Source organism: Vidua macroura, chromosome 7 (assembly GCF_024509145.1).
Source record: "Vidua macroura isolate BioBank_ID:100142 chromosome 7, ASM2450914v1, whole genome shotgun sequence".
NCBI lineage: Eukaryota > Metazoa > Chordata > Aves > Passeriformes > Viduidae > Vidua > Vidua macroura.
The window spans coordinates 16824350-16841863 of NC_071577.1; the positions used below are offsets into that span (position 1 = coordinate 16824350).

General features: G+C 37.1%; 1 protein-coding gene across 2 annotated transcripts in view; it reads left to right on the forward strand.

Moving 5' to 3' along the window:
• The window catches only part of CERKL (ceramide kinase like), a 51975-nt gene that overhangs the window by 549 nt on the left and 33912 nt on the right, over nucleotides 1-17514 (forward strand). The gene's annotated exons all lie outside the window — the stretch shown is intronic.

Below are 17514 nucleotides of genomic sequence, written 5' to 3' on the forward strand. Positions count from 1 at the left end.
AGCAGTAAGAGGATTTGATTTTGTTTCTGCGGCATCAACTTTTCCTGGCTTATACTCTTTGGCAGGTACATAAACTAGAGCGCAGAGAGGAGAGTATGGTTTTGCGGGATGTGCCTGAGTTTTGTGATGAGGCTTCTGTTGCCACGTCGTTGCTTTGTGATGTTCACACGGCGACACGCTGAGAAAGTGGTTACAGAATTTGATCAAGTGAAATAAATTATGTACAAAAGTTTAAGAAGCAAAGAAATGCTGCTTGAATGTATCCAAATAGATATTTTTCTCCTAGAAACTGTGAAAACATATACGTAGTTGTAAAACTGCATACACACTCCTAAACGTGCTTGTTTATTTCAGTGACCTTCCAGTGTTTGCATGAAAGAGGAGTCAAAGTTGTATTCAGGAATGCAGTTTCCAGGCAGCCTGTTTGCCTTCCGGGATTGCATGGTTAGGTTGTCCGGGCTTAAAATACCACGTTTATTTTAGAAGCGTATTGGACAGAACTTAAAAGTTCCTCTAGGTAAGATCTCATAGCCATAGAGTCAGCATTTAGAGAAGTAAAGAAGTTCAGATGCTTGCAGATTAAGTCATTATGGTTCATTTAATGTAAGCATGTTGGGACACCAGAGCTACCGAAATTGAACAAATACACAGTCATGCCCTGCTGTTGACTCCTCTCCTCTGCATAGTGTAACCGCGTTAATGCAGTGCTGCCCTCACACTTAAATAGCTGCTTTTCAGCCGGACCGCTGAGTTGCGATTGCCCCTGCAGCCGGTGTGGGGACACAGTCCTTCCTCTTGGGGAGCCAGTCTGGGTGCCTCAAGTAATGCTGTTACTTAATGCTGAAGGCTCTCTTCCTTCTCATTTGGGACTATCTACAGGTCTCTGTGTATGTGATCTGTAATGTGGTTTATTAATTATTTACTTCTGTGTGTAGAGCTCTGAGTGTCACTTTATGTTCTACCTCCTTTAATGTAAGCTGAATTGCCATATATCAGGAACTAGGGTCTGTACTTGTAAATGTCTTGTAATTGTCATCATTGAAGGATATTAAGGCTCAGACAGGAAGAATAAATTCTGGTGTATATTGCTCCATGCTTCCAGAGATGGGGAGTATATTCTGTGGTTTGGGATTTGTGTGTTTTTTTATTTTGTTTAGCTGATTTGGTTTGTTTGTTTTCCTAGGAAAAATTCATCCATCTCAGTTGCTACTTTCATACAGACATCAGAAACTTTTCATAGCTCCTGAAAGGTAATGAAGTACGCAGTGCCTACAGCCAGACCTATAGCAGATGACAGGACTTCAGGAGTCCTATGGAAAGCAGCACTGAAAAGCTGCTGCCAATTTTATCAGAATTTGGGCTTTTGCTGCACATGTATTAAATATATGCTGATACTTCTTTCTCTGACAATTTGGTTTTATACTGTGTGGCATTGAGCTGCTGAATAGTTTAATTTTTGAGAGGCTGCAGTTGCAACAGTCAAAAGCAGATTCTGGAGCTTGAATGTTTTTTCTCTCCCTCATTCTTGCCTCCCAGTAGCACTTACCCTGGGGTGTTCTGTACTGGTGCTGGGACGAGCCATCTGTGGTAGGGTCTCATTCATAGACAAGTACAGCAGTGGAGTGTTCAGAGATGGCTAGTGGCTCTCTGGGCAAGTCTTTCCACAGGGATTTGGCTTATGCATGTTCTCTCCAACCCAAAAGCTTCCTAATGTAGTTTGCCTGAGGCTCTAGGAGGTCAAGCCAGGTCTTCACACTTTGCAGGTGCTGCTGGATGTCTCTTGCTTGGACTCACATTTAGTAATTCTTCCTATTTTAGGGAAAGGTCTTCTATGGCAATTGCTATAGTCTGTCAAAATCAGAGAACTATAAGGTAGTTGCTTTGTTCCCTTTTTCCTAATCTCCCATCCCCCATAGTTCTCTAGATGAATTCCTGTCTTGCTGAAGTTGTCATTTGTCATCTGCAGCTCTGCGGTTCCAATTGTTTGTTCTTACACGTGGTAGTTTGTGCAGCCTTGGCTCCTCCAGATTCTACCAGAGCTCAAAGCTGCAGCTCAAAGTTCCCAAGCAGGGAACATCTGCTGTGCCTGGGCCCAGTCATGTCACAGTGATGTATGTGTAGTTCTGCTCCACTGTGCTGTTCCTGGGGGGCTCTAGGCAGCCTGATTATCAGGAGGACTTCCTTCTTTACTCTGTCCTGGAGTTCCGCAGCTTCCATCTCCAAGAGGTTTTTGGCTACCCATGCTTGCTGATGATTTTTGATGGCTTCCTTCGTTGTTCACTCTACAGCAAAGTTGCTACCTCTGAAATAAGCAGGACCCATTATGAATTTTGTGTGTTATTCTCATAACAAAGCTTATGGCAGAAGTGAGTCTTGGGCAGGTGTGAATGTGCCTGAGGGAGTGAATGTGTCAGGTGGGAACGTGGACAAGTGTGAGGCATGTCTCAGCTGCCCCCTTGGAAAGGCTGCAGCTCCAGCCTGGGTGTGGGGCTCAGCTGAGCATGTTCTCCTCCCTGGAGGCACAACCCCTCTGACCCATAGCTGGTTGCTTGCTTTTAACAGTGCCCTGGGTGCCCCAAGGAGAAGCAGAGCTCACAGTTAGTAGTTGGTAGTTTTTTTCTCTAACTTCTTTCAATGTGGCATTCCTATGCTATAATCATGGAAATTAAGAAAAAGGCAAGACTTCTCTATTAATATTCCAGCCGTGAACTGTGGAGGTTCTCATTTTGAGTGCTTCAAAACTATAGCAGAGAAAACTATCTTAAGTACAGATTTGAATATTATATGTGATTTTTCTAAGTTCCTGGAAGATCATTTGTATCCTCTTTTTGCATATGATTTTTTTTTGTTGCTAAATAAAGTCTTTAATTTTGATAATTTTTAAAGCCTCTAGCATGCTTTTAAAGTTTGCTACAGAGTTTCTCAATTAACAATAATTGTAGTTTTTCGGCAGATTTCTGTCAGGAAGTATAACAAAACTGGCAATTGTCCAGTGCTTTACCAGTATGTGAAGCCTGGAGGATTTTGATCATCCTGAAAAACTTTTAAAGTGAATTTCTTGTGTGTTTAGTGTACTAAACTGAACGGTATATGAAGTTATTCTCCGACTGACAGCTTGCAGGTGGGGCTGACTAAATAGTCAGGATAATAATAGTAATAATCTGGATAAAACTTGCTTTTTAAGTATAAGTAATTGAACATAATTTCTAAATTAATTAATGAACACGAAAATAAGATCTTGGAGCAGTCCAGCAGTTAATGTACTGTTGAATATATATTTCACAATGAATAAGATAAAAATAAAAAATATATACTTTATAATGAATTAAAACTAATCAATATATTGTTTAAGTATGCTATTCTTATCTATAGTATGCTATAGTTCTTGTTGATATTAATCTAAAATATAGATTTACAGATATTCTATGTAAGTGCAGCAATAGGGAAAAAGAATCACTGGTGTATTTCAACAGTGAAAGAGTCAGCAATAAAGGACTTAAAATTAATTCCGAGTGCATAGTGGCCTGTTGCCAAGGCTATTTAGGAGCAGATGTGGCTGAAATAGATACCAATAGTCTGTTTGGGATCGCTAAAGTAAGACATCTGTCAGTCTATCGGTCAGTCAGGAATAATGGCAATGGAAACTGGCTGTTACAAAAAGTGAATTACTGAAGTTCCAAGAGGACCGAATTCAAAGCTTTTGGTTCTACTTCTGACACGTAGAGAACATATTTTCTCTAAGTGGCTTATCTACTATCCAAACAGAAGAACTATTTTTAAGGAAGGGACGTAAAAAATATGAAGCGTAACTGAAAGTGAGGTATTCATGTGCCACATTAATACATGGATTAAAGCATGCAGTTTTAAACAATCCCATGGTGTCTGAACTTATAAGACACTCAAATATTTTCCCAGGAAGTCTGTAAAATTAATGTATTTTAGAAAAATGCTGCATGAAGCTGCAAAGTAATTTACTAATCTACAATTTATTGTGGAAATTAAAAAATATTTATGGAAATAGGATACACTAATTAAAGGAGTCTTAAAATTTGTTCTTTATTTCAGGGGACTTTTGAACATACTATCTTGATTGTCCATGTGGGTTTTTTTTCCTTTATCAGAAGATCAGTTCACATGTTTGTGGTACAATTTATGTTGTTTCTTTCTGTTCTTTCTTGTATTTGACACATTTATGCACCTCTTTGCTTACATTGAAAATGGCTAACATCCTCTGGAGCTTTAGGCTTGGATTAAGGTGATGGGCTTTGCTTTTGTGGTTGGGTTTTTCTCCTTTGTTTCTCCTGTAGCACTGTGTAATAATTAGGGCTTTGCCATGTTCTGTTATTACAGATAAGACTGTGCTTTGCTTTATTCCTCTCCTCTTCCTGCCTGGGGAGCGAGGCTGGTGCCTGGCTGGGTGCTTGGCACATCGTGCATCATCGGGCATTGGCACACCGGGAACAAGCCAGGCGTGGCTGGTGCTGGGCTTTGGCTGCTGAGCAGGAGGATTGAAGGAAGATAGGTGGGGATCAGGGGGCAGCCAGGAGCGCTGTGTGGGGGTGAGCTGATGTTTTATGGGAGTGTAGGGGCTTTGGGGCAGTGCCCTGTGGCTGTGGGAGGGATCTGTGGGTACTGTGCAGAGGGCTGTGAGCGAACAGAGGGGACGCTGGAGCTGTTGCTGGTCAGACAGGGAGACATGCAGGGTGATGCTGTGGTGTGAGGGTGTGTGCTACAGGGTGGGGAATCACTGAGGAGTTAGAGGAGACATAATAAGGTAATGAGGAGTAAAATGTGAATTTATTTCAAAAAAAGGTAACAAGGTTCCGTAATTTTCTTGTTCACAGAGTAGTTGACAACTCTTGACTATGCCTTTTGGGCAAAGGTGTGCAACAGTCAATTGATGGTCCTTCTTATGTAACATGATGAAGAGAATCCAAAGGTGTATATTAAAAAAAAAGTTGATATGTTAACCAATCTTTGATACCCATGCTAGGGATATTTTCATATCCCCAATAGTGCTGTAACACTGAGTCTCTTTCTCAGTGTAAATTAGGGTTATTTTTAAATTATTAAAGAATATGCAGTCAAATCCCTTAACTAAGTAGAAGTCTCTTATCTCAGTTTCTTAATTATCCTGGTTTTTGGCCCTACAGAAACACTAACTTTTTTCACCCTTCTTTCAGATCCTAGATGCTGTTGTATTCTTTCTTTGATTATCATTTTATCATATCATCCCTGAATCTGTACCCCTCTATTATGCACCTTTGTCTTTTTCTATTGCATCAAATGTTGCCTGCTTATCTTAACTTTTAAGCGTAATTAATTGGAAAATGCATGAAAATGCATTTTTTTCTGCAGTTGCAAAATAGAAATAAAAGCAGGGAAGTGTGTCACCTGCTTTTGTTGGAATCAATAAAATTAAACTTAGAGAAACAATTTTTCTCTCCTTGTAAATGTCTTGTTAACTACGTATATCACAGAAGCAGCAAGTAAATAATAGATACTGTTTCAATTATGTAAAACCCAAACAAATAGATATTGGATAGAAGAAATCCCTTTTTGTTTGCTGTTTCATTTAGGTATATCTGGCTATATTATGCACTGCCTTTAGAAGGAAGTTTTTATTTAGCACATGCAGTACTCCAAAGGTATTTTTATCCTACTAAGACAATTTATTAAAAAGCTTAAGTGGTTGAAAATCTGAGAACATAACCTGAAGAACAGAATAATCTGTGTACCTTAACATTTGTGGGTTGTGGAATTAATGTTTTCCTTTTGAGGAAATCAGTGGTCCTGGTTTTTATGACTTATGTTGTAACAGTATGTGCAGACAAAAAACCATAATGTGTTGAGTATCTGATACATGTATTACCATATTGCCATAAGGAACTGCTATTATGTTAGACACCAACTGATTTTGTGATAGTGTTGGATTTCTCTCACATATGCTTATGTTTTTGTACAGATGATCCTTTAGGAACATCTGCTAGTTTTGTGTTGGTATCTGCTGTTTCCTTTCAAAATTTGACCTTTTCGCCATTTAGTGCTGTGACTGCTATAGAATTGTGTTTTACCAGGATCATTTTCTAAATTGATTCCTGTCTCATAGACATTAACTGTCAGTTTTTTGGGTTGTAATTTTTTTTTTAACTTTTTAAACTGCCGGCTTGAAGTAAGTGACTGGAATACCTTCCTTTCAGTTGTTCAGGTTGTTTCAAAAATGCTGGTGTCTGTGGACTAAAGGTGTGGATGGTACATCTCAAACTGTTTCTCTAGGGAAGTAATTTTGGAACTCTTGTCCTGTGATTTAGGAACCCTTCCCTCTTTAGTTGAAGAGCAGATTTGAACAGTGAACCCAGATGTTATAAAAAAAAAAAAAAGGAAATTGTAAGCCTGAATTTTTGTGTGAGACTTGATGTCTGGTAGCCTGCCTGTAAGGGATTTGATGAAACACAATTCACTTATGTTTAAGATCTGGTGCAACTTCCTTCTTCCCCAGTTTCTCACTTAGTTGTCATAGGAATATGTTAAATCACTGACAACAAATTTTTCAATGGCTTGATGTAACTCACAGGTCTCTAGTCCAGCATGTGGCTATTTTTCACCTGTGTGTTGCAAGTTTAAATAAATGGTCAGTTCATTAACAGAATTCAGCGCTGAACTCTGAATTTCCTGGCTTTTGCCTGTTTGAGCAATGTCAGATGGTAGTTGGATGCTTTTCAGTACTGAATAGTTGCTGTAGTTGTCAGTTTATTTGAACTGTGACAATATATATCTGTTCTGCCTATATACACTCAAGTGAATATAGGAAAGTATTCTTTGTGAGGCTCTCAAAATGCAAAGCAACAGATGTTATGTACTGCACAATTATAGGTATCCTGGAAACAGATCTTTACACAGAGCAGACAGTCTTGGAAAAACAGAATTTGACACGTGAATGATCAAGTTAAAGGTAACAGCAATAAATCCTTACGACTAAGTATAATGCTGTTTTGCACATACTGATCTGAGTTTGGGTAGTTAAGTACTCATTGTTATATCACCCTCCTGTCATTTGACAAAAGTTAAAAAATTATCTTGTAGTTATATTTTTCTGCGTTGTTTTAGTACAGCATAGTAGAAATAGAACAAATATTCTCACTTAAAAATAACATATGAAAATGGCTTTTGAAGAAAGCCCTATGTAATTCTAAGGAGTGAAAATTCTTGTAAATAGGTTGCTAACAGTAAATAGGAAAAAAATCAAGGTGATTTGCTGGGTTTCTATGTGAAAATAGCACATATTTGCCTGGCTGATCTGTTGACTGTTCTGAAGATGGTTCAAAATGACACTGCTCCTGTCCAAGTCCTCTCTGTGCTCTCCTGTTTGTTGCATGGCCTTTTGGAGACTTGTCAAAATGCTCTGTCAAGAAAGGTACTGAAAGATTTCACACTTGGATGGTTTTGGGTTTCCCAAAGGCCTGCTCTGTCATATCTATGTAATTTCACTTGGAGTGAGGTGATTAGCTAGGGATCAAAATTATCGTGGTGCCAGTGAATAATACTCTAACAGTTTGATGGCTGTATGTGGTGGTAACTCATGTCAACTTCAAACTTCGAACAGATTTGTGGTTTCATTCCGTGGATTCTGCAGCTGACATTCTCTGGTAAACCTAAGTGTATTGTATGTTACCATGATTGGGAAAAGATTGTATATAGATGTCTGTTTTTAATTTTATATTGTTTTTATTTAAGGAAAAAGAATACTATGAGTATTTAATGTCAAATGTAATGTTTCTTGGTCACTTGACTGCAGCACACTCATTAAACAGGGCTAATAGTAACTGGAGTTGGTTTGGAAAACAATGCTTAGCAGAGAAATGAGTACCTGATCAATGTTTGTTTCTTTTTTTAACTGTAGTACAAGTTAAAATTAAATAAGAGCTTTTTTGTAGTTAATTATTTTAAAATATGATGGTGCTTTTGAAATTTTGTCCCTAGGTCTCACTTGTTTTATGGAAACCGTTTGGGGAAGGTACACACAGAAATTCAGTACTGAATGTATCATGATTTATATAGACACAAATGTTTGTCTTGCTTAAAGCAGATGCTGGTTTTTTTCATTAGCATTCAACAATACTGATTTTATGCGGGAGCAGAGCAATAAAGTAAGTTCTTTCCTACAGCACAACTTCAAAGGCATGGCAGTTTTACAGATTTGACTAGACAACAGGACAGTGAGTCCAAGAGTGGGAATAATTACACATAGTGTAATTATTAGTGTATCAATCTCTTACTTGAATGCCATCAGCTTGGAATAAAGATCAGCTATACCGTTCCTAATGTGCATGATTATAGGTTTATCATGTGGAAAATGTCATCTGTCACTTAAACAGTTGTTAGGATTATTATGTTAAGGATAATTCGAATGTAAGTAGAGACTAAAGCAGATGTTTGTATGCTCTATAAACCAGCAGTTATTTAACCACATCTTGGATATTGTGTGCAGTTCTGGTGTCCTCAGCAAAGGCGATGTGGGACTGGAGAAGGTTCAAGGGGTGACAATGCTAAAGGTACATAATGGCTTCTGGATGAGAGTGACAGACCAGGCTGGCACTTTTTGGTCTGAAAGGAAAGTACTTGAGATGGAGTCTGGACCAAGTAGGTGGCAGTTTTGCAGCATAAGAAATAAGTTGCTTCTAATAAGGCTGAGCAGAACCAGGCTGAAAACCAAATGAATAGATAAGAGAACTGTAAAACTTACTGCCAAAAGATTGTTAATGCTAAAAGATTTTGTGGATTCAGATGAAGATAGAAGGCCTCATTTTACTGCTCTTAAATGTGTAGAAACCACAGTCAGTTCAGGGTGTCCCAAATGAAAACAGGTGGGGAATGGAAAAGTACTAATGGGAAACAGAATAAATGCTTCCTTTATTCCTTCTCTTCTCTTAGCATCTGCTTATGGCTATGGTTTGATATAAGATACTGGGACAGATGGATGTTTGCTCTGTCCTGGTATTGCTGCTCTTACATACCAGAAACCATTTAAATTATATTTAAATGATATTTTGAGTGAAAGCACACACATCACTAGTCTGCAATTCCACCAGTGTCTGCAGTGCCAAGCAAGATTTGATGATAAAATTTGAACTGCAGCATGCCTAGCCTTCCATTTGCAAGGTACTTCTTTTTATTGGTGGAACAGTACCATTTAAAGAAAGTATGTTCTTTGCCTAACAAAATACCAAGGGATTAATTTTATTAAATGTTGGTTAAGAATTACAGTGCAGGAGCAGACTGTATAGGAAACTTGAATTTCTTACCCATAATTCCCTTGAAAATATTGTTCATATGACTGCTTCCAATTATTATAGTATTGGGGTTTTTTAATAGATTTATTTTTGTTGTGGAGAAAGGAAGGTAAATTCCAAAGACATAGGATAGGATAGGATAAGAGTCTGAAAGAGTCTCTTGTATAGGATAAGAGTCTGAAACAATTGCAATTGATTTAGTTTGATCAACTTCAGATAGGGAAAAAGTGTAACTTCAATATGCTTTGATGGTATTTTTCCATAAATATATTTATGGAAAAAAATATTTATTTAAATAATTATTTATGGGAAAATTTATATTTATTTATACACAAATATATTTGAGAAGATTTCTGATGTTCACAGAAGAAAACCCTTAATATAAAACATCCATTCCCATTTGTTATGTCAGCCACTTAAAGATGTGTGCCAAGATATCAATACTGATTATTTCTTGAACACAGGTGGTGATAATTTTCTTGCACTAATTCACTTTATGGCTAAATCAGAGATTATTGTATGATGTGTAATGTGCTGCTGGATATGTGTAAAAACGAATATTTCTTAAATTTACTTTTAAATGAGGAAAAATAGGTTTAATATTGTGATAAAGTAAAATATGCATGGAATAGTAACAATAACACACTGTGCAAGTGCGTGCTGAAGAGTCTGAAGATGCATCTTGCTGTTTGGGTGCTCTGAATGGGAATTGCTCCCTGACTCTGCAACCATATGCAGGATTGTGATGCTGTGAGTAAAATTCATAGGATCTGCAAGTAAGATACTTACTTCAGCCTCATAGTGGTAATCCCCGTGCATATTGGTGTAATGCTAGCATTTAAAAATTTGAGGAAGTAAAACTTTTTGTATATTATGGGAGATTTTAAGTGCATCTTTGTCATCTGACGTATTTATTCAACAGTGAAGACGGATCAGAAACTGATCCGCTTGTTTGTTTGTTTTTTATATGTCAATCAGTAATCTCTCTGTTTGATTTTAGTACTTAGTACCAGGATTAGGAATGGATATGTAAATGTGAACTGCACATGCAGTTACCGTACTGGAGACAAGAGGAGTTGGTGGTAGGTGCCAAAGAACTTGCTTAAAGTACATTGGAGAGATTTGTTTGAAGTTGTTGGTGCATGCCAGGATGCAAAGCAGACATTGTGGAGCACTTTGGGGTGGGTTTTTTTGGAGGGTTTTTTTGATGAGTGGCTCTGTTTTAAAACAGTCAGAAAATAGGTAGGTTTCTGTATATGTACTTAGTATACTAATATAGTAGTTTGATATAAAAGTGAAAGTTATCTCTATACTTAATTTTGAATTTCATGGTACTCAGTGGTGATGTTTTATTCATAAAGCATTTTATGAATTCTGCATGTTCTCTAAAATGCTTTAACTTATTCTACTTTATGCACTAGTTATGTCACAATTCAAAATGGAGATCTCCAGATTTTTGAGACTCTCATGAAAATTTCAAACAATATTTTAAATGGCTCATTAGCATTTATTAATGTAATTTCTGAATGGTATAACAACATAAAATATTAAAACAACTCTAAGGGCTTCACCTGATAATTTTGAGTGTATTTAAATTTTCAAAATAGCATTATATATAAATTTTTATAGACTAATCAGATATTCCCTAGAATTATTTTTTCTGGTGAACATTTTGTAGACCTGTTGATAGACTTTATAAGTGTCTGATGCGGTGGACCAAAATTTAAGCTAGCTCAAAGATATTTCTTATCAGTTTTTGCTTGACACGGGTGTGCTGCAGTGTGTATGCAGCGTGTCTGCTGCTCGATGCAGTGAGCGTGCCCTGAGCTCGGTGCAGATCCACGGGCACAGGTGGGTGTCCTGGTGGCACCATGCAGGGAAACACATGGCACTACACAACATGGGGCAAAGAGCACGCAGTTGGAATTCGAAATCATTTTATGGATACCTTGGACATTTGTGCTTGTTCATGTACGGGTTGTAATTTCTAAAAAGGGTGCGCGTGTTGTTCTATCGAACATTTGGGAGACAGACAGCACTCTAATGTAGTTGTCCTTACTTTGTGCAGAGAGGAGCTATTGTATGAGCTTGTTTATGTCAATATTTTAATAATTTATCTTTATAACTGCTTTTGACTATATTTATAGTAACATTGGCACCCTGTGTACAGAAGATAAAATCAGTGCTGAAAGGAAACTTGCATCCATCTGGAAGCAATAAACTTTTCTAAAAGACTGCACAGTGTTACTTAATCCTGTGATTTCTCACTGTGAGTGAAATTAAGGTTTGGTTCAGTTGTGTCACATCATATTGGTATCAAATCTTTTGTGAGAGCTATGTCATAGTGTTAAGCTACAAAAAAAAAAAATTAAAATTGATGACAGAGAATGTAATTTCCTCAGTCAAAGAATTATGCATCATTGCAAATAAAGTCAATTCTATATAATAAAAATAATTGTAATACCAGAAAGCTTCTGGAGTGTTGCATTTTGTAAGCCTTCTCTTTATATGAAGTGCTAATTTGTATACTGCACAACTGACTGAGAATATCTTAAATTTGGTGTTGCATTCCAAGTAATTTTTGTATTGTACATCTATAGTGTAATATAAATTATATTTTTGATATGACAAAATATTTTATAAAGTTAGAGAAATATGGATGCAACATGTCCATAAGGAGAAAGGGGGAAAAAAAAAAATCTATATTATAAAGATAATCTAATACAATTCTGGAGGTTTTTTGGTGCTTTTCTTTTAAGTTTGTTACTAGTGTGGTATACGTGAACAAAATAGGTTTCATTCATCCCTGCAGGCAAAGTGGTGTAGCCTGCATTCTTCCTGTTCCTAAGTGGCAACTGAGCGTTGGGGTGAGGGAAGGGTTTTATGCTTGTCAGAGGGTTCTGGTGGTGCTATTGCCATCTCTTGCCCTTGGGCTAGTGCAGGAGATGCAGATACAATGATACAAAGGATCACAGAGTTTCCTTCATAAATCTCTGTAAAAAAAGAAATAGACCAGAGATCAATGAGGATAAAGCCAAACATATAGAAGTTCATGGATGAGCTCATCTAGCAGCTGATAGCTATGCTTTGATAACTAAAAGCATCACTTGCTAGGGTACATGAATTATCAACAGTTTACAGAAGGAAATTGACTTGTCTTTAGAATGGGCTGCTTGTTCTTTTTTCCTGAAGAAAATATTTCTTGAAAACCTTTTCCAGAAGAGACTGAAATTCAGATATTTGAGACATAATGAATTCCCTGAACACTGATATTTAGCAATATGGATGGTTTCTAAATCTGTATTTGAGGCTGAGGCAGATCTAATGCAAGTAAGACTCCAAGTAAAAGTAATTGTTAACTTGTATTAATCAAACTCAGTAATGTTATGTGGCCATAAGAGGTCATTTGTTTCCCCACTTCCCCTTATTTTCTGAAATGACAGAAGTAATTGCTGTGATTGTAACATAAATTAGTAGGTACAAAACACTGTGTATATGTGAGATGCTTTCAAGGAAATGTAAAATTAGGCTCATGTTTCCTCTTTGGGGATTCTTTAGTATATTTCAGCTCTGCTAGCCCATCCTATTAAATCATGTAGGCTACTAGATACCAGTCTTCTCTTTCTTTCAGAAATCTCTCGCAAAATAATTTCCATTTTATGGTGGGTGTATGGTTGGTCTGTGTAAGACCAGTCATTTAATCTGATACATATGTTTGCAGAGGTTTTGGGAAATGATGGAAATCAGTGATACTATTTACCATGTTGTTACTCTGATGTTTGTACCGTAAGTCCTCTTACTAAATGAAAAGCCTCAAAGTTTAAGCCACTAAACAAAAGGTTTGCAGCTACTTCTCAAATCATATTATGAAATCAGGCATTATGTGGGCCATATTCTTAATATAAAATGTAGAGCTTTCTATAGTGCATTTCCAGTGACCTCTTTCTTGCTCTGGTGTTAATAAGAAAGTGTAATTATTAAAAGCAAAGCTTTTGCTTTATGCATCCTTTCAAATGCTTCAGGATGGGAATCAGTCCTTGTCTGCCTTGCTTCCTTTCAGCTTACCTTGTTCTAGCATTATTCCCAATAGATCTTTATGCTATTTTTAAATTCATCATCTCCCTCAAATGTATTTGTCGAATGAAGGGGAAACTCTTCATTAAGCTGAAGCTTTTTCTCTGGAACAGCATTAGGCCTTCTGCTAAAGCTTCAATCACACTTTTTTTTGCAGAGGTATTTACTCAATAAGTTATCTGACTTCTTTTCAAACTGCCAGTGTCAGTATGTTTTTCTAATGAAATTCTGCCATTAGCCTGTAGTTAATAAGCAGCGTGCTTCACTGCTCTGTGTGCGAGCTGAGTCAAGACACTAATGAAAGCTTGATGGATAGATGTCTGATGAGCCTCATTACAAGAGGAAGGGCCTTTTCCATGGCCTGCTGACCAGGATGCAGTGTATGAGCATCACTCTGAGATGTGGTCATGCCCAGAGGGGAAGTCCCCAGGCCTGGCCTTTCCTCACAAGGCCTCAGCTCCAGCAAAGCCAGCCTCTGAGCTGTACTCAACTATGCTCTTACAGTATGGGATCCTCTTTTCTTTTGGTTCAGCCACAGCTAAGTAGTTTGGTGATGGTTGTTCTTTTCAGAAGTTTGCCTATTGCCATCTTTTAAAGCTATAGTGAAACTCAGCCAAATTTTAATTGCTTGAGTCTGATCCAGATCAAGACTTCAAGGACTACACCAAATGTCCTCTAAAGCTGCCCTTCTTTCAGTTGCTGTGCACAGGGGCTGTATGTGCAACAGCCCCAAGGTTTGGTGGGGATGTTCAGAAGCTTGAGGATTTGTTTTTAACAGATATGGTGGAGAACAGGGGCTGGAATCAGCTGGTTGTGGTGTCTTGGGGAAAGAACCATTTGAAAAGTAGTGAGGGACAAGAGGGGAAGATGAAAGGTAGGAGGTTACAGTTTTACATGGATTTACCCATGCTGTGAATATAGTAATATTGTTTAGAAACAAGTGAAATTATTCTGTTATGTAATGTAAGCCTCTATCCCATGACTGAGATTTGCATTGGAAAATTACTTGGGTTTTTTGGCTAGTATTGTGTTGAAAAATTGAAACCTGAAGTACAAATTTGTTTTGGAATTTTATTTTTAAAATATGCCTATTATTCTTCATAAAAATATTCTTTTTAGAGGTAGGTATCTGTGATAGTAGTTTAAAATAAGATGACTTCTTTAAGCTAGAATAGTGAATAGCTCCTTGTCCAGTGAAACATAATTGAATGTATCATTATTGTTTTGTAAAGTGGAATTTTATTCTGAGACTTATAATTTATTTTTTAATGTATAAGATGTCACTAGAGCTCGAAAGAATTAAGAGAAGCCATTGTGCATATTTTCCAGTTCTTACTGACTCTTGTTGATCTGTGTGATCTTTGGGGAGTTAGCAATTGGAAGTGAAAATGCACAGCAGATTGGCTCAGGCCATGTTGACTTCCTGCTGATGAAAGGAGACAGTCCCAGTTCTTCCTTCTTCCCTGCTGTGAATTTTCGTAGCACTTTGTAGCATCTCTAGTTTTGTAGGACTTGTGTTGAACTGATTGTACTAAACCATGTGTCAGAAGACTAAGCCAGGGGAACAGAAAAGCGGGCAAGCTCTGTTACTTTAGGAGTTGATTTGACTCAGCTGGGTTCTGCCCAGAGCCAGACTTCAGGGAAAGGGCTGGACTGCACAGTCATGGCAGGGGAGTCGAGGGTAGGTGTCTGTATTGAGAGAGGGATTAGCAGGAAGGAATTGCGTTTGCTTGGCAAAATACATCACTTCTCCCTAAGGTTCTCTAGAGAAGGAGAAAGAAAATGGGTTGTATTCCTGTCAGATGTTTTTAAGCTCAGTTTTCTGCCCTGAAGGAATACAGCTGCTGCTGCAAGTGAATAGCTGCCATTAAAAGGTGAAGTGAGTAGCTGCACCCTGCTTTTTCTCTCCAGCTCTGCAGAAAGTGAGATGCAGTCCCTTGTAATACTTTCTGAGCTCCTTGCTGCTCCCAAGCAGGTCATTGCATACAGTCTGAGAAATGTATTTCTGGATTAGGGCCTTGCTTGTAACACCTTTTTAAAGGACTAGAGTAATGTAAAACTAATCTTCAAACAAAAACCAGTCCCTCCCCAACCTGGCCCTGGCTGTACCACCTTCTCCTCAGCTTACTGTTTGATACTTTTGGCAAGCAGAAACTGGAATTTTGCTTTCTCTGCTTGCAGAAGAGAGTAAGAGGCATAGCATCAAATTTTGCCAGAAGTGTTGCATGACCTATCTTTTTGAAATAAGAAATAATTCAAAATTCATGTGTTTTGAAATAGCTTTTCTGTCTCATGTTTAGAGTAGTTAAATAAGTGCTAAATAGCCAGAAAAGCTTTACAGTTTTTCTTGGCTTTTCTTGCAAGAATGATCATATCTGCTTTTCTCACTGCCAGCCCTTCTTAATCAATAAGTAGCTGAAAACTGTAGAGGTTTTATGAATCAGCTGCATGCTGCTTTCTGTGCTTTGCTGATTTACAGTGAGGGAAAAGTGGGCTTAGTAACTGGTGGGCTAATAGGTGCAGGTTTATATGCAAGAGACATTATATTAAATATTCCTAAACATAGATTTATACACATACTGTCAAAAATAATTTAATTTTTAATTCTATTTATTTTATTTTTAGGTTTATATTAATATAGTTATGTTTTATTGTAGGTCGCGAGTGGTTATTTTGAAAGTAGTGTTCATACGGTATAGGATGGTCTGTAATAAATTTTATAATAAATGCTTTAAAATAAACCACTTCTTTAATAAGTACTGATCAGTGTATTTTCTTTAGTATGGTCTTGGTGATTTTTTAAAATTTCTAATTATTTCTGTTAAGTTTCACTGCACTCAGCTATATCAATCAACTATTAAGGAACTAAATTTTGAGAACGTAGTGGGGCAGAGAGCCTAAAATGTGTAAAAGATTTATTTAATCATTATAGTCAGGAGGGCTAGGTAACTTGCCAAAGGTCATAGGAAGCATTTGTGACCAAGGGAGTATAACACTCTTTGCTTTGTGTCCAATTCTTGTACTTTTATTATAGTCACATTTCATGTGTGTTGTCTGGTATTTTCCATGTACTCCAGATATTTGTTATGGAAATCAAGTCCTTAAGTACCACATCTAGATGTTGGGCTTCTGTGGTAAGGTAACAGTCCAAAAAGTGGTTCCTTGTTGAAGTGTTGGTGTTTATACTTAAATACCACATTTTCTTTAAAACAGTTTTATTTTTCAGTAGTACTGTTTTTTTTTTTTTGTGTATATTTTCATCAATTTTGCTGTAAACATGAGGTAGTTAACACTCTTAACAAATTAAAATTTGGTTTACTATTTACAATTAAACTCTATTTGAGTGTATTAATTCCTCATCTTTTGATTTAGCTCAGTATGGTTGATTCAGACATAATTTTTTTGTTAAATAAGAGATTTGACTACCATAAATAGGAAAAAGGTAGGATAGTGTCATTGCTTGAAATTATGAGATGATAAATAGGGGCATAAAACTTCCTAGAAATTCATCTATCCAGGCAGGTTTTTCTTTTTTTTTTATGCTGTATTTGGAAAAAAAAAAAAAAGTGGACATGTGCAGAAACTGTGAGTACAATTAGCGTCAAGCAGATAAATCCAACTCTAATCCTGTTTACGCTCTACATCAGACAGATGTGCTGAGATTGATTCAGACAAGCCCTTGGCTTATAGTAACTTTTTTTTTAAGTGCCATATATTCTGGTTTTGTTAGATCTTTGTTAAATGTTAAGTGCTGTTAGTTTTGCTCTTCCCTAACGCCTGTAACCTACTTTTTGCAGGTTCCTTCTCTGCTTTCATGATGACAGGGCAGCCTGGTAGAAGAGATTATCTTTATTCCTTGTAATTAAATTGACTTTTTTTTTTTTCAGAAGATACAACAATGGGAAGTGGGTACTGAATTAAATAAATAGCATGATATCTAATAGATGTACACTTAAATCTCTTGCAAGAACAGATGGTACCCAATATCTTTCTGAGTAATGTGAGAGGACAGTTAATGTCCTGAAACTGCTCGCAATAACCAATACGATACTAACAAGCCAATATGGTTTTCAAAGTTTAAAAAGTGCGTAATACAGTATATACTTTATTGCAAAAGAAAGCTTGGTTGTAGAAATATTTTATAAATACA